This window comes from Tympanuchus pallidicinctus, unplaced genomic scaffold (genome assembly GCF_026119805.1).
Source record: "Tympanuchus pallidicinctus isolate F22 unplaced genomic scaffold, pur_lepc_1.0 scaffold15, whole genome shotgun sequence".
NCBI classification, from domain to species: Eukaryota; Metazoa; Chordata; class Aves; order Galliformes; family Phasianidae; genus Tympanuchus; species Tympanuchus pallidicinctus.
The window spans coordinates 4,353,972-4,370,064 of NW_026294669.1; the positions used below are offsets into that span (position 1 = coordinate 4,353,972).

At 38.5% G+C, this 16,093-nt stretch overlaps 1 long non-coding RNA gene across 1 annotated transcript; it reads right to left on the reverse strand.

Annotated features, from left to right (window-relative positions):
• Positions 1-9,023: 9,023 nt before the first annotated feature.
• On the reverse strand, positions 9,024-11,831 carry LOC128077002 (uncharacterized). Its single transcript, XR_008204771.1, has 3 exons — positions 11,716-11,831; positions 10,894-11,051; positions 9,024-9,603 (listed from the first exon to the last, which is right to left on the reverse strand). It is a non-coding gene; the product is annotated as an uncharacterized LOC128077002 (long non-coding RNA).
• Between the last annotated feature and the right edge of the window lie 4,262 nt (positions 11,832-16,093).

Genomic DNA, 16,093 nt, shown 5'->3' on the forward strand with positions numbered 1-16,093 from the left:
AGTGAAACGAATGCTTATAAACACTCTTAATACATTTCCTTTGTTTCTGCAATGCACTTGTCTTTCACCACTGCCTAGCTCCCTCAGGATGAGATCCTGACCTCCAGCTCTTTGGAGCAGGTCAACCCATGCATGCATACAGCTCCATGCCAAGGCACAGATGTCTCACATTATAGCTGTTGGCTCACCGTGCGGCAACAACTGCCTTTTTTTAGAGGACAGTAGGAAAAGGTGAAGGGTGCTGGAGCCTCAGAGGACTTTGCTATTTTTGCAAAAGAGAAACAAAGAGTTTCCTGAATCAAATTGTAGTTCTGAAACAAGCTACTGCAGGCTGAAGCAGATTTTATTTGCCACTCTGCTTTGGTTGTTGAATCAGAAAAGTGTACCTAATGTGAGAGTAGAACAAGATGTGCTGTAGCTTTAAAGCCAGATCTTATACAATGCAGGAGCTCAACTTTTTGATTATTTCAGATGGTTTAAGGATGAGCTTTGTTTTAAACTACTAGGCCATGGCAGTAGCCTAAGAGGTTGATCTTTTTAATGAGAAATTGATTACATGGGACGTTTTGGTGCAAAACTGAAATAGTACAGATATTAAGTGATATGTTTGCATTCATATGGTGGGCCACATTTCTGCTCCAAGATAACTTCACTTCAGGAAGACTCACACACATTCTTGTTACATCTCAAGTAGTTACCTTAACTAAAAGTGCTATTACTTCTTGTCAGAATCCCCTCACAGCACAGCCATTAGTTCATTGGAACATCACACCAAATGCAATTTTCCTCCTAACCAGAGGTTTGCAAGACAACTTAATTTCATATATGATGCAAAATGCATTCCACTTACCAGCTGAACATAAAAAGCTCACTTCTTAGCACTCGTCTCATTTGGAGACTTCCACCAGTGAAATGCAAACAGCATCCATCCAAGATAAGAAATAGAGAGAGGAGAAGGTGAACATCGTAGTTAGATAGTTTCCTGTTTAATGTTTCATTCACTACAGGTAGCAAATACCAACTATATCATCCAAAATGTAATCACTTCTGATGGTAACTTGGCATATTATAGATGTTTGACACTTGTCATTAAAGTCATTAACTCAGAGGAAGTAAGTGAAACATCCGTAGCTGCTGGTTACTTCTGAAAGTCACTTACAGAACAGGTAAGTGTTCCTCACTAGCTGACACTAAGGAAAACTTAAATTATACAGTCCATCAGCAGCTAAATAGAAAACAACCTCCAAAACTCTTTAATAAGAGAAACAGAGGAGAAAGTGCTTGTATAAAGATGCTCCCACTGACCTCTGCAGGAAAATAACAAAATGGATAGTTGTCATTCATTTGTCAAAAGCACCGAGGAATGAGCAACAGCATCCACTGAGGGAGGAAAACTGAGCTCTGGTTCTATGTGGGCAGGTCTCACACTCCGTGATGTCAACAGGTTAAATAGCTGCATCTAGGACACTTCCTATCTGAACAAGCTACTCTCAAAGTCAATATCTCATGGAGGACCAACAAGTTCAAGTGGCATTGAAATGCATCTCAAATGAGTCAAGGATAATGAACTTGGTTAATAGGTTGGCAAGTGTGTGAAATCATGCTCACGGTTAAGGCTTAGGTGGGAGAGAAGCAAACTGCTTTATTTAGAAGAGTATGTGGCCAAGCAGAGCCAAGGCACTTAATGAATGCTGCTGAAACATCTTTGTTCCCAAATATCTTGAATTCCTTTCTTGCTTATATGTAGATTTTCGAAGTGTTTCTCCTTAACAAGAGAACCCAAGAGTGGAGCTATTTGTATTGTGAATAACCTGAAAGGGGGCCTAAGGGAGTGAGGAAAACACATTCATCTACAACACAGCTTCCCAACCAGGTGCTTAGGGCTCGGGAACAGCAGAGACCACATACCTAGACAAATAGGGCTGCCGAGAGGATTGCTTGTTTCTGCAGCTTCAGAGACACTGTGCCTAATAATAGCTGTCAGTGGAGGTGAAAATGCCTTCTGGGGATGCGAAATCACTTATACAGCAGTGCTTCTCCTTCCTTTTCTGCCACCTCAATGCAAGACAAACAGGACCCCCCCCTAATACTGGCTTTAGGAAGCATATCTTGAAGTTAACACTTTCTACATTCACATTTTTCCACCTCTCTAAATTGTGAGTAATGACATCAATACACCATCACATATCTTAAATCACAAGCAAAAGGAAAAGCCCAATGGATCCCTTGTATTTCAGACTCCTGAATAATCAGTGTTATGCCTGGCTATTGCCCAGAAGCCCTCTCAGAAAGTCCATAGGTTTCCAAAATCTCCTCTGCAGCCACTATTTAAAATGGAAGTTTCAAACCAAGAAATATTCTCTGTAGGCTTTTCTGACTTTTTTTTTTTTTTAAAGCAGATACCTCCTACCTCTGAACAGAAAATATGTTGGTAAAAATAGATTGAAATTATGGCCAATATTATTCTTAAGCATTCAGAAACCTGGCAAAAAAAAAAAAAATATCAGGAGGAAGAGGTAAGAAGTCATTTCTACATTCTCCCTCAAATATGGTTAAAAATAGTTATATATTTGAATCAATGCATGTACAGCCATGTATTTGGCTGTGTTTCTTACTTGCAGATCTCCAAGTCACACTGGAGCAAGAAGAGCAATTCACATTCTCTAAAAGACAACAGATTCACTCCTGTGTATCTTAAAAGGAGAAATTTTCATATTATATTTTATGTTTTGTATCATACAGTGAGGATTATCATTTCTCTTATTTAGATAATGTTTACCAGACTGCCACTAACCATCAAAGTCTGAACATAAAGCTGCGGAAGAACTGGTTCTGTTTACGTAATATAAAAGCTATAGGACCATCATCCATCATGCAGTTGTGACAAACGCTGCTTAAAGAAATGAAGGAAATATGAGTTATGAACTCCAATATGAATAGGATTTTTGCCTGGCAATAAGTTAATAAGTGACTCAGTCTACTAGGTAATAGTGGTCTCCTATTAACATGATTCCTTGAAAGCCTTTGTAGACAAATATATGCTGTACTTCAGTCACATATGGAGCTTTGACATTTTGCATCAGAAGTTCTTCAGCAGAGTTTCTTCAGGTCTCACTGTGAGATGTGTAAAATTAATACTGATCTCCATGTGAAACAACTTTCAGCCCTTCGTGCCATTTTACACATGTCTAGATTGTTGTGTTATAGCTTCTGTATTCTCTCATTCAGAGGTTACAAGATGTAAACACTCCCTGTGGCAAAGTGTTTGTAATTAAGTACAGTGATGAAGCAGCAACTAATTAAAAAAATGTTTTGATGATAGCTGTGTTATACTTAACTTTCATAGCCGACCAGCTGAGCAGAAAACACGACATGAGTTAACATCATTGGGAGCGTTGCATGAGAACCATGTTTACATGACTGCAGGCATTAAGAAGCTGAGGTGACAAACATTAACTCAAGGGCTTTTGAGTAAATCACATGAGCTTGGGTGGCTTTTGGTCTCATCTTGGGTTTCAGGCATCACCCAACTCATCCCCAGGACCCACCATAGTTCAACTCTGTTCTGCACCACCATTTTCTTACTCAAATTAAATCACACAGCCAAAGCCTAGCTATTTCCTTTTGTAACAAGTCACGAGCCCTTAGTAGTTTCTGGGACTCCGTAGCTCACCAAGTCATGAAGGATCCCATAATAAAAATCATTTTTTCTCCCCATGCATCAAAAGCACAATCAGTTTTCACAAACCACAGAAGTCAAACAGATCACTGTAAGGGACAGACTGGAAACAAATTTCATCTTCATATGCACATGGAAAGGAAGACAATGTAAAATCAATAGCAATATGCTTACTGATACGCGCCTTAGCCACAGGCTGCAGCATGGAATGCAATATACATAAGAAACTCTTTCAGTGCAAAATGGTTCAATAAAATGATACATACTCCAAAAATGAAGTGTCCCCCAAGAAATGGAAAAGACAATATCTGCCCTAAGAAAAGGGTATACTCATAGCCTCAGTAATCAGCACGCAGTGATTTGTGCCTTCGAGGCTAGCATTGTAACAAAAAAAAGTGTTCCTGAGAACAGCAATGATTTTGTATACTAAAGTCCAACTGATAGGCTAGGTACCCTAGGTCTACTGGCCAGTAGGTGATGATCAGCAATATTTGTGTGGAGAAACTCGGGAACCTCTCATCCCTATGCAAGAGGACTCACAAGAGAAGGCAAAGCTAACAACTGTCCTCCACGCACCCTCTTCATGGCAATGATCTTTCAAATCAGAATATCTTCCCTATACAGATTATCTTCCAAAAATGAGCAATGAGAATAAAATAAAAATTAATTTTTAAAAATGGAAGCCTCGTTTCCCAAAATTTTGAAGGGTTATTGTTTAAGGTTTCATCTGATTGCTGCATGAGAAGGTGACAAATCAAGCCTCCTATTTAGCAATCAACAGATTTTAAGCAATTGCCTCTATCGCACATGGTTTTCAAGAGAGAATCAGTTTGATAGCTCTCACAATACATCCAATGATTCAAAACTTACCTTCAGAACACTTAACTGGACTTACTGCACCAGAATAGAGCAATTTTTTCTCCACACATCTCCCAGTCTAAAAGCCTATAGTTATCATTATATCAGCCAGTGTGAAAGAGACAGAAATTAGAAAGCTAGTAAAACAACAATATTATTCATGCTTGTTTTGGAAGAATAAGCATTTCAGTGGCTATAAGATTTATATTGCAAAAGGATATATTTTTGCAATATAATGCAATATAATGCAATATGGCAAAAGTTTCTTGAACATTGAATGAGTGCTATCTTCCATTATATTAAGTGAAAAGAGGGTTTCCTGAGTGACACTAATTGATGGACCCTGCCGGGACTTAATTGACTTGAGTTTATCTCCATAAACCTGCACCATTAATCAGTTCCTTACCCACTTTGAAAAAGGTTTGCAGCTGAAATGTCAGAGAGAGGTTATAGACAGACAACGACTGTGTGTAAGAGTACTTTTGAACACTCTAGTTGTGCTAGTTTAAAATTAATATTTTCCTAAGCTTGCTGTAAAGCGGGAAGAGTCTGAGATTCATTTAATGTTTTCTGTTGTTCTGTAAGCATTTCACTTCAGCAAGTGATAATTGTCCAACCATTTAGCTGGTCTATGCTGTATTAAGTAAAGAATTGGGTTGCACATAAAAATATATAATATAGTTAATTACATAAGTAGCAAAACTTCTTTGTTACATGTATTTTTAAATGGCAAAAGAAGGTGATGATAGTGCCTTTTAATGGCATACAAACACTATAGAGCAACAGCAGATAAAAAAGAAGGAAAATTGACTCATCTTTCCTGATGACACCTCAAGGCGGGTGTGATCACTATCCAGAAACAAGCTACTCCCTTAATTGCTAATCCTTAAATGAGGGTGAGGAGTGGAGCCTGGATTCAGGCTCCACCTCTTCTGATCTGAGCTCCTGGGTTAACCCTCTTACTCAACCATTGGCTCAGGCTGTGACCTGGCAATTTCATTGCAATTTCATACTAAAGCATTTTTAGAAAAGCAGGAAAACAGTAAAACTTAAGGGATTTGTTCTTGTTCTGAAACTAATACATCTGTCTGTTGCAACAGGAGTGATTGCAATTCTTAGTGAGTTCTTGAGGTGTTCACCAGACTTTTGATGATATTTCACTCCTCTTGTTCTTCATCCTTGGGAGCAATTATTGACATACATATTGTTAAAAAAAAAAAAAAAAAGATGGCATGAATACAGCATGAGGAGAAGTACCGGATGGAGGAAGGGAGTTGGCCTCAGCATGAGCTGTGCCAGGTCACATGCAGCCTGCGTAAGTGATTCCTTTCACCTACTGCAAATCAGTAAGTTTAGATGGCTAGGTGTTAAATCTTATTTGAAGGTGTACAGAATTAGCTAAGTTCCTGAAGGACTTCATACTTTTGATTGCTACATCCACAGTATTTATATAATCATAGTAGATTTAAGAAATACAAGGAAAAAAGTGTACCTTGTTAGAGATTGGACAAATCTTTTCTTCCACAGACCTAGAATCTAGTCTATACTGAAACTTTAGTCTACATCCAAAAGATGGCTATTTTAAGAATTTCTTTTTAAGAGCCTTCCTGACATTATGAATGTTATGTTTCTCCCAACTCCTAGAGACATTTCCTCAAAGAGTGTTTGTTTTTCAACTCCATAATCCTCTGACAACAGTTCTACCTTCATGATTCATACTGAACTACCACAGTTCTGTGCCAGCATTTGCTGAGGCAATATCCAACAGTAAAGAGACCACAGAAGATTATGAAATAACTTAAAATAGGCATCAAAACAGCAGTACTTTTGTGTCAACTATTAAACCATAGTAACACTGAATTGCCCTGACACCTCTGCCCCTTTATTTGAGAACATGGTTATTAAAATGGACTTTCTATATTCAAATATTACCCTTTACTATAGTCATAGCCCTTTCTCCAGCTAGCAGTAGTATTTCTACCTTCTTACTTTAAACACATCCTATGACATTAATTGGTTTACTGATTTCTTAAGATATCCTGTGTAATCACAACATAAGCCAATATCTGCTAATAGCAAGGCTGCTGTTATTATAAACATCCCTGGAGGCATTCAGAGTTGGGTTGGATTGAGTCCTGAGCAGCCTGATCTGGTGTCTCATTTAAGTGGTTGTCAATCCTGCCCACAGCAGGGGGTTGGAACAGGATCATCTTTAAGGCCCTTTCAGATCCCAGCCATTCTAGGATTCTAAGACTGGTAGTAGTCACTGAAAATCTGAATTCCTTTTTATAGTACTTACAAAAAGAAAAAAGTTAACCTCACAGCATTGTTTCCTCAATAAAAAGGTTAAGAGGCAAAGCATCACTTTGTATTTGATTTACATTGCTAATTATAGGTTTTTTCCCCCCCACTAACAGTATCAGAAAGCTAGTTAAAAACACTTAAAAAGTAAAAGGTGTGATTGATGAAGCAAAACCAATTATTTTATTGCCCACTGCAAGTAGCAGAGATGTTTGGTAGAAATAGGAATTGCCAAGCAATGGCATTACAGATGACATACAGGAAAAGAAGGCACTCTACAGTTCAGAAGGACTATTTCCTTCCAGACTAATTCTCAAAAGATGTTTCAGAAGATAAGCTTTTTTGCAGCAGTTTTACTTTAAGTTGTGCAGAACTAATCCAGAAGATATTCTCATGATGCAACTCCTCTTTCCTTTACATATTGGCCTGACTCCCAGTTTTTGGGCTATCTCTGTAGAACTGTTCTTCTACTGCTCTGACAAAAGCAATCCTGCTCCAGTGATATAAACACGGAACACTGAAGTAAAAAAAACATTTTACTGACCCACCATGCTGACCACACTTCTATGCACCCACTTAATCGCTAGCCTATATAAAAGCATCAAACTGATCTGCATTCAGCAGAACATCTACTGTGATATCCATCCTGGTATAACAAGAGCTCAGTCTTTTCCCATCCACTTCACATTAGCTTCCATCACCCAACTGTTTTAAACAAGTAACTTCATGGTATCTTGGGAAGAGCACTTTAGAAATACCTGGAAAGGTACTTCATTATCCCTCTTGAAAGCTCTTCATAACTCAGCTGCTGTGAAGCATTTTGGAATAGTAGCTGGGTGGTGGAGAGGCTTTTTGCCCTTTGTTTATTTTGAACTTTCTATATGGTGACAGAAGTGGTATACGAGCTGATAATAACAGTTGTATTTGTTAATTTCACAAAAATGTGGAACCACCACCAATGTCATAACTACTTTTTTGGTGGAAAATACGCAACGGTAAACATGCCTATAAAACATATTTTACATGCCTATATTTAACATGCCTATAAAAACATATTTAGCATGTAATAAAACAACAGATGGAACAATTCTATCACAGTTGGATCTACATAGATGGTTAAAACATTGGGATTATCCTTTGGGTATTGATCCAATAGTTTTTCCCCTAAGACTGGTTGTTTTTAAAAGTGGAGCTGGCTTACAGTGTCTTTAGTTTCCTTCTTTCCTGGAAGTAAGGATGGGGCTTCTCAATGCCTGTTTCAAAAGGCCATTAGCATATTCAGTAGTATCATTAGCCTGGGGATTATGTGAGATATGAAAAATCCATTGGTTTCCTGTATTCTGTGCCCACCCTTGGACCACTCCAGCAGTAAATTAATTTCCTTTACTTGATTGGAACAATTTGGGCAAATAGCAAATTTTCAAATCCCAATGGTATTATTCTTTGAAATCTGTAAGACCACTTCAGCTTGCGTTAGCCCTGATACTGTCTCAACTCTTACTAATAGAACTGCTTTGCCTTAGAGATCCAGAACCAACTAGTGCAGTCTAATTGCAAAAAAATCCCATAAACTTTTATTATTTCGCAAATGTAGAGGCTGGGATTTAAGGACATTATGCTGTACTAATTGTATGTGGCATATGCCAGAAGCCAAAATAATGATGTTACACCATTCCCTAATTACAGGCCACTGTCCACAGGGCCTTCATTTGCTCCTGCAAGGATTTAAACATTTGTTTAATCAGATGCCTCTCCTTTTTGACTGTTATCAGTGCAGCTCCCACTACAGTATATGCTACGGCTTCTCCTTTCCTTGCCTGCAATTTTTTCTTCTTTCAGAAGTGTAGCATTTCTTTCCACTAAAGCATTGGGATAGTGTCAATTGTACTGTTCCCAAATCACCCCAGTGGGGAAAGGCATTCACTATACTTTTTCAACTGCTTAGTAAGAGAGGAGCAGCCATGCACCAGCATTTCCCAGGTAGCCATGGCTTTCCAGTGCTCATACCTTTCCCAACTTACAGCCTTTCTGGTATACAGCTGAGAGGTAACTTCTGGACCTCTTAACACTAATGACATCCTGCTGACTACACCAAATTAACTTCACGTTACCTGTAAAGGGAGGGAAGGGGTGACCAGATTCACCAGTACTCCTGGTCAATTAAGTTAAGAACAATACTTAGACATCCACACAAAATCATCAATTTTAATGAGAATCTCTGTGCTACAGTTATCCCAGTAGTATTGCCACTTCAACAATTAAATTTTTGTTAAGCTCTATGGCTAAACTGTATGGCTTGATAAGAAATGAAAATGAGCCTTGCAATTACTCTACAACAGAAAAAGAAAAAAAAGAGAAAGAGATGAAGTACAGACAAAAGAGATCTTGGGTCAGTCCTGAGTTCTAGCCCTGGCCCACTGGCACTCTCAGAATTCTCACCCAAATGTCTCAGTCTTGAATCAACAAGAACCAATAACCTTTTTTATGGCATCCTTCTACTTTTACACCTTCTACATTTCCAGTACACCATCCCAAGTTTGTAAACAAGAAGGTTTACAATTAAACAAGTTTATCAAAATTAAGTTCGTAGTCAAAACTTTCTGGCAAGAAAATAATGAGGTTTTGGTTGAAGGAAGGAATATGTAAACAGAGGAATTCCATTCCCCTGGCACAGAACTCCATTCTCCATCAAATCCTTAGCCATCCATTTGATTTCAGTGGATGCACCAGCCTGAGATCAACCCAGGTCCTCAAAAATCTCTATCCTGATAAGAACAAGTACAGTCATTTAGCCAAGCACACATGAATAAGGCAGCAGTCTTCCTTGTTATCAGGCATTTCAAAACCGAGGAAGAATCACCTCTTGAAACCAAGAATTGTATATAATGATATTTTGAAACTGGAACTGAATAATGCATGAGGCAGTCGGCAAAATTTCCCTTAAATCAACAGTCAATTGGCACGAATCTCACTCATTAAAACATCACCTCTTGTTTTGTACTCTTCGAAGAAATCTTTGTTAAAAATTGTAGAGATTTTTTTAAATAATCATAAGCCTTATCTTAAAAGGAGCCTGAACAGGCTTCTGATACATAGTTTAAAGGTAAAGAAAAAAATTTTCAGTAAACACTAGGCTCACCACTGCCAAGAGAAGAGATTTTTAATGCTCTGCTTAAGCCTACAGTTGATTACTTTTCACACAGAAGGTGTTCACACAGGGAGAAAGTACTTAGCTTTAATATCAAGTTGCTGTTGGGCATCTCTATAACACTATGATGTGCCAGCTGCACCTCCAATATATATAATAAAAAGTAGTAATGCACTGTCATGCTACACTATGACCTCAGAAATGTAACGAATGTGGGGTAAAAGAACCAGAATCTTTGATATTGGGAATGCAACATAGGAAGAAGAGGAATAAAAGCAGCTCTGCTTCAAGCATGTCAACAAATTGAAAGGAAGCATCACAGAGGAAAATTATCAATATGCAGTTGAAAATGCAAGAAGTTACCAGATGGGACACTTGGACTGAAAGAAAAAAAAAAAAAAGCTACAATTTCACTGGTTGTTTCCAGTCCTCCCCAGGGTGCTGTATATCCAGAAGGATATTGAAGAGTCAGAGGAATTAAAATTAACCAACTAAACTATTGCAATGGTGCTACAAAGAGGCATATCGCCTGACTCTCAATCAAGGCCGGAGAAGCCTCTCCTTGGGCCAGGAAAAATTCCACATACTCTTCCTGGGTCTACCCACTCTGTTTTATCATCTATATGGTTTATGATGTGTATTTACAGAGGAACATTTTCATGGAGCTAATCCACAAAATACTGGAGGGAAGAGTTACTGTCTGTTCATAAACACCATGTCATAACTAAACAGGTGTCAAGGTTGCAATTTGAGCAGGTGTCAATAGCTGACATTGCCTTGTGATAATAGAGACAGAATTGCATAAAGGAGGTTCTCCTCACTCTTAAATTAGATTATTTCACCTCTGTCTTATTCAAGGTTTTCTTTATTAGAAAAAAAGGAAGAATACTTTTGAGTTCTTACTCACCTGACAAGAGACAAGAGAATTATGAACACACTGGACAAAAGAAATAGACTTCTTGTTCTGTGTCCCAAAAACCTGTAGAATTTGGAGTGGGCTGTTTCCCCTTGTTCTAGAAAATGGGCTCCACTTGCTCATGCCACGTACCAAAATGACATTTGTGTCTGTAAGCACAAACCTCAAAATCAAGCTTGTAAACACAATGTGTAGCAATTCAAGTAATCCCTCATAATTAAGTTTATGATAATAAAAACTAATACCATTCCAGGGAGATTATGGAAAAAACTGGGGTAAGTACTCCCCCCCAGAACAAACAAGTCTCCTAATACCATTCTTACTGGTATTTTTAATTTCACACCAAGCTTCTATACTTTTAATTAAAAAAAAAAGTCCATTCCAAGGTCACTGGTTCTATCAGTAAAAAAGGATGAAAGTACAACTTTCTGAAAAAACAAGAAATAAGATTTCCAAGCATGTCCTTGGAAAATGACACTTCCAGAAGCTGTGCTGGTGCTGTTTCTATTTTCAATGTTATTCAGACTCCTTCGTCTGAGCCAGCTGTCTACATGAAGGGACAAGATTTTTCACAAAGGAATTAATACCTCATAGCTTTATTTGAGGAAGATTCCAGGAGCTCTGAAAATTCGTTCTCATTCTCAAAAAATTAACTATGATTGGATTTAAAAAGAAAACAATGCAAACAGAAACAATATATTCATGGCAGTCTCACAGTTACAAGCTATTAAAATCTGCTATTGCAGTCAGAGAAAGCCTTAACTCTCCGTGAGATGAGGTCACAGTGTAAAGCTTTTCTTGTTTCTTCCTCACCTCCGGCCCCAGGTGGAGCGTCACAGCTTGCAAGAACTAGGCAGAGAACTTGGAAGAGATTCTATGCCAAATGCTATAACATACAGGTGGTCTTCCCAAGAGTGTAACCTGTAACTAGAGGGATCAAAAGGAGAACAGAAAAGCACATTCAGTACACCTATCTCCAGAGAGGAGGCAGGGATCATCAACTTTATCACTGTGAGTTAAATCCAAGCCCTCTACTAATGTTAATATAAGCGTGTCTTTTGGGGGAACTTGCTGTAAGACATACATATTAACTAAGAAATTCTTAGTGGAACAACTCACTCGTGCTCCCCTTATATTTATCTTTTAGGAAAAAAAAAAAAAAAAAGAAAAAAAGACTACAAAGGTAACATCAGAATTAGAAGGAAGTAACGCAAAGCACCAGAACAGCAGTATCTGCAGAGGTTTGCTTGGATGAATTCATTATCACTTGGCAAGTGAAAGACTCTCCTCTGGAAAATTTTTATCCTTGGGAGTTCTTGATTTAAAAACTATTTAATACTTAGTGGATGCAGTTTCTTCATAAGCCTATCTTTCTTAAAAGCACCTCTGGCAAAAAGAAGAGGACAAAGGCAGAGCAGAGCCAAATAACCAAGGTTCCTCATGAAAAAGATGCCTCTGCACAACAGCCTACTGAGTCCCAGTCACACTGCCAAGAGCCAGGTACAGGAGAAGGTGAACATAGCCTTGACCATGAAGTCCTTGCCTAGCCATAATTTGGAAGAGGGCCTAGACTTATAGCAAGGACCAAAAAAAAAAAAAAAAAAAAAAAGACACCTACAGTAGCACTGCCAGTTACAACAAAGCTTGCACAACTGCCTCAGGAGAGCCCACCCTCCCCAATCACATGCACATACCTGTCTCCACACCAACTCACCAACTCTCCCTTCACACCCTCCTCTCTCCCTCTTAAGTGCTCTTCCTGGCAATTACACATGTAATTCCTCACACCTGTGCTGTAGAGCAGCCCCATTTGCCTTACCCTCTAGACCTATAACATCAAGTATATGCTGTGCTACAAAAAATATGTGTTAGGCTGCTTCTTGCTTGCACCCTGGATACAGGTTGGAAAGATGAGACAAGCCAGATGAAGGTCCTACAGTTTTTTTTTTTATCAAGAATGCTTAGTAACAAGTGGAGTATTGGAATTAAGCTGGTGGAAAAAGAAACTGGCAGCAGGGAATTCACTGTGTTACACACCCTGTGTAAATGCATCCAGATGAAGATGGTTATGGAAGAACAATAACTGTTTGTCCCACTATCTACTGTGCTGAGACGTGCAGTGTAGGAGATTGGACTAATGGGAAAGGTCCTTGGGTGTGTTCTTCCTGTTGCCTGTCTGTGGCAGCAGCATCTCATGGCTACCTGAAGGAGCAGTTTGTCACCACCGTGGTCACCATGGGCAATTTTGAAGTCAGACAAAATCCACTGATGTTATTTATACTGTGAAAAACTGGTGGGAGTTCTGAGCAATTCTGGGATTCCTGAGATCCAAATCCTACAAGTTTTTGTGACACTCTTGGAGATAAGTTTTTGCTACTGCCAATTACTGCCTCCAGGAGCACTGTGCAGCTGGTAGCCAAAGGAATTCCCCACTCCTGGCTACTGCCTGCAGTGGCAGAGCTCCCACCTCTGTAGAGGTACTGGGCACCCCACTGGCCAACTCCATTTTGGGGTGCCAGGCTTTGCAGAGCAAAACTGCATAGATTAAGTCTGGCAAAAAGCTGATGCAAGAGCAAAAACACAAAGCTTATGTGGTTTAGATGAGTGTGAATACCGGAGAGGCTGAACCTAAATATTGATATAACTTACTTGCTTTGAAGAATGTATTTCTTGACTACTGACTGACCAGTTAATCCTCTTTTTTATTTTCACTCGTTTTGTAAAATTCCTAGGTTATTACAGGTGATATCCAGGGACACAGTATCCATGGCTCTCCTGTAGTATATTTTACTGTTTCCAATAAAACTTGTATGGAGCTTACAGGCTGAACTTGAATTGTGTCCTTAGTAGAAGCCTTTTGAACCCCCTGGCTCTGCATTTTCATCCCAGAAGACGAAGATTATCCTCAGAACTATCTGAATGACAAATTAATCTCTTGCATAATTTCTCTTACTTCTACTTTTTGTACTTTCCCCTGTATTTTTCCTTCACTGAGTCCCAAGCCTTTCTCTTTATATATATCTCAAATTTCGGCATATGCGTATATCTCAGTATGGCCCTGTCTTGAATTGCTAATATCATATGCTATACATGTCTCCTATCTTGCTGTAGTGAAAGTGGTAAAAGAACAGGATGCATTTTTCTGAGATGTCATGTAACATAAGATATGCAGATTGTTTCTGATTGGGAAGAGGAGATTATTTTTCCTGTCAAATGCATATGCTTTATGTACACTGCTTGTTAGAAAGATTTTCAACAAACATTTGATTTTTAAAGGCTGGAATGTTCTGAAAGTGTATTTTGTATGGGGAATTCATTGATAAGTAAAAAAATGAAAGTACTACACTGCATATTCTGTTATCCATTGCAACACAGATAATAAGAAGGGTCTGAGGAAAACTGAGCAACAGAGTCTGACCAGTTTGTCTATACAACACTGGGTCTGTGTTTTTTATTCTTGACCTGTGTGGTGGGATGAGGGGAGGGAAAATGGGTGGCAGCAGTGCCAGCCCCTCATGTCAGCGCAAAGAGGAGGGAGGGACCATTGTTGGGACATAGTGGCTCTGTGCAAGCTCTGTGATATCCATAGGATTTATCCAATCTGTTCCTGCAGATGTCTCTTTTACGCATGATTTACCCGGCCGTATAGAGCTCCTGCTCCCTTGCCAGTGCTGCCAGCTCCCAGGTTGGACAGTGGCAGTATCTCACATCTATTCAGCCCATTACTGCCCCAAGGTGGGAAGGATAAGACCTCTGAGAGACCTCTAAGATTGTATTCTGCTTTTCTTTTCTTTTCTTTTCTTTTCTTTTCTTTTCTTTTCTTTTCTTTTCTTTTCTTTTCTTTTCTTTTCTTTTCTTTTCTTTTCTTTTCTTTTCTTTTCTTTTCTTTTCTTTTCTTTTCTTTTCTTTTCTTTTCTTTTCTTTTCTTTTCTTTTCTCTTCTCTTCTTTTCTCTTCTTTTTTTCTTTCTCTTCTTTTCTTTTCTTTTCTCTTCTTTTTTTCTTTCTCTTCTTTTTTTCTTTCTCTTCTCTTCTCTTCTCTTCTCTTCTCTTCTCTTCTCTTCTCTTCTCTTCTCTTCTCTTCTCTTCTCTTCTCTTCTCTTCTCTTCTCTTCTCTTCTCTTCTCTTCTCCCTTCCCTTCCCTTCCCTTCCCTTCCCTTCCCTTCCCTTCCCTTCCCTTTCTTTTTCTTTCTTTCCTTTTTATTTTATTTTGTTTTATTTTATTTTATTTTATTTTATTTTTAGTTATTTTCTAAAACTCTGAATATTTGCAATAGAATTTGAGTCTTTGGGTTTCTTTTCTTCTTTTTTTCTTTTTTTTTCGGCCAAAGATTACAAGTAAACAAAGAAAGCAAAACACAGAAATATGTTCTTTGAGCCAGACACTGGGACAGCACATACACTTGTCATCCCTCGATGAAGCACTGGCTATTAAACATGTAATATTTCCACTATATCTCAATTGCAGTGTAACAAGACCAGCTCTGAGTGAGTGCATGCAGCCGACCTTCTGCGAACGTTTTCAATGTACTTCAAAATATCATATTATTTATCCGTTGTGGGAAAGTGTTCTTTAGTAGGTAGTACAAAGCAATCACAGTGGCTTTGGAGACTTTAAAGATTTCCTAAGGAGGCACTAGTGTCTATAAGATACCCTTTGGGCTTCTGTTTTGCACTGTGATTGTGCAGTGTTTTATTTCTGTCATAAGACACATACAAAGGGAAAGGAAAGAAGCAATCTTCTACAGCTGGAAACCAAATTACAGGACTCTCTTATAATAAGGAGAGATTTTCCCCAAAGTGGCACAGTGGGATGTTAAGTCTTTGATTTTGATCCTTCCTAAATGAATAAGAAAGAATTCCATTGAATTTTGTGGCATGCAACCAAACTCCAAATGAGCTACTTAAAATGTTACGTAGGTGAGCTATGAGTGTGGTTTTCTACATGTTCATTAAGAGTCTTTTTAATATTATTTACAATATGAGGTGTTATCTAGTTCTGTGATTATAGCTGGGTGGTGATAAACCAGTGGTATCTCTGTAATTCTGCTGATACACTTACTTGGATAAGCTTTACATTAACAAGGTTTCACAAACGAAGTTTTGTTATCTTTATTGTTGATAACTGTCAGTATGCACTAAGGCTTCCATAACATTCATGAAATCAGCAAATAACACACTAGAGTTCTGTGC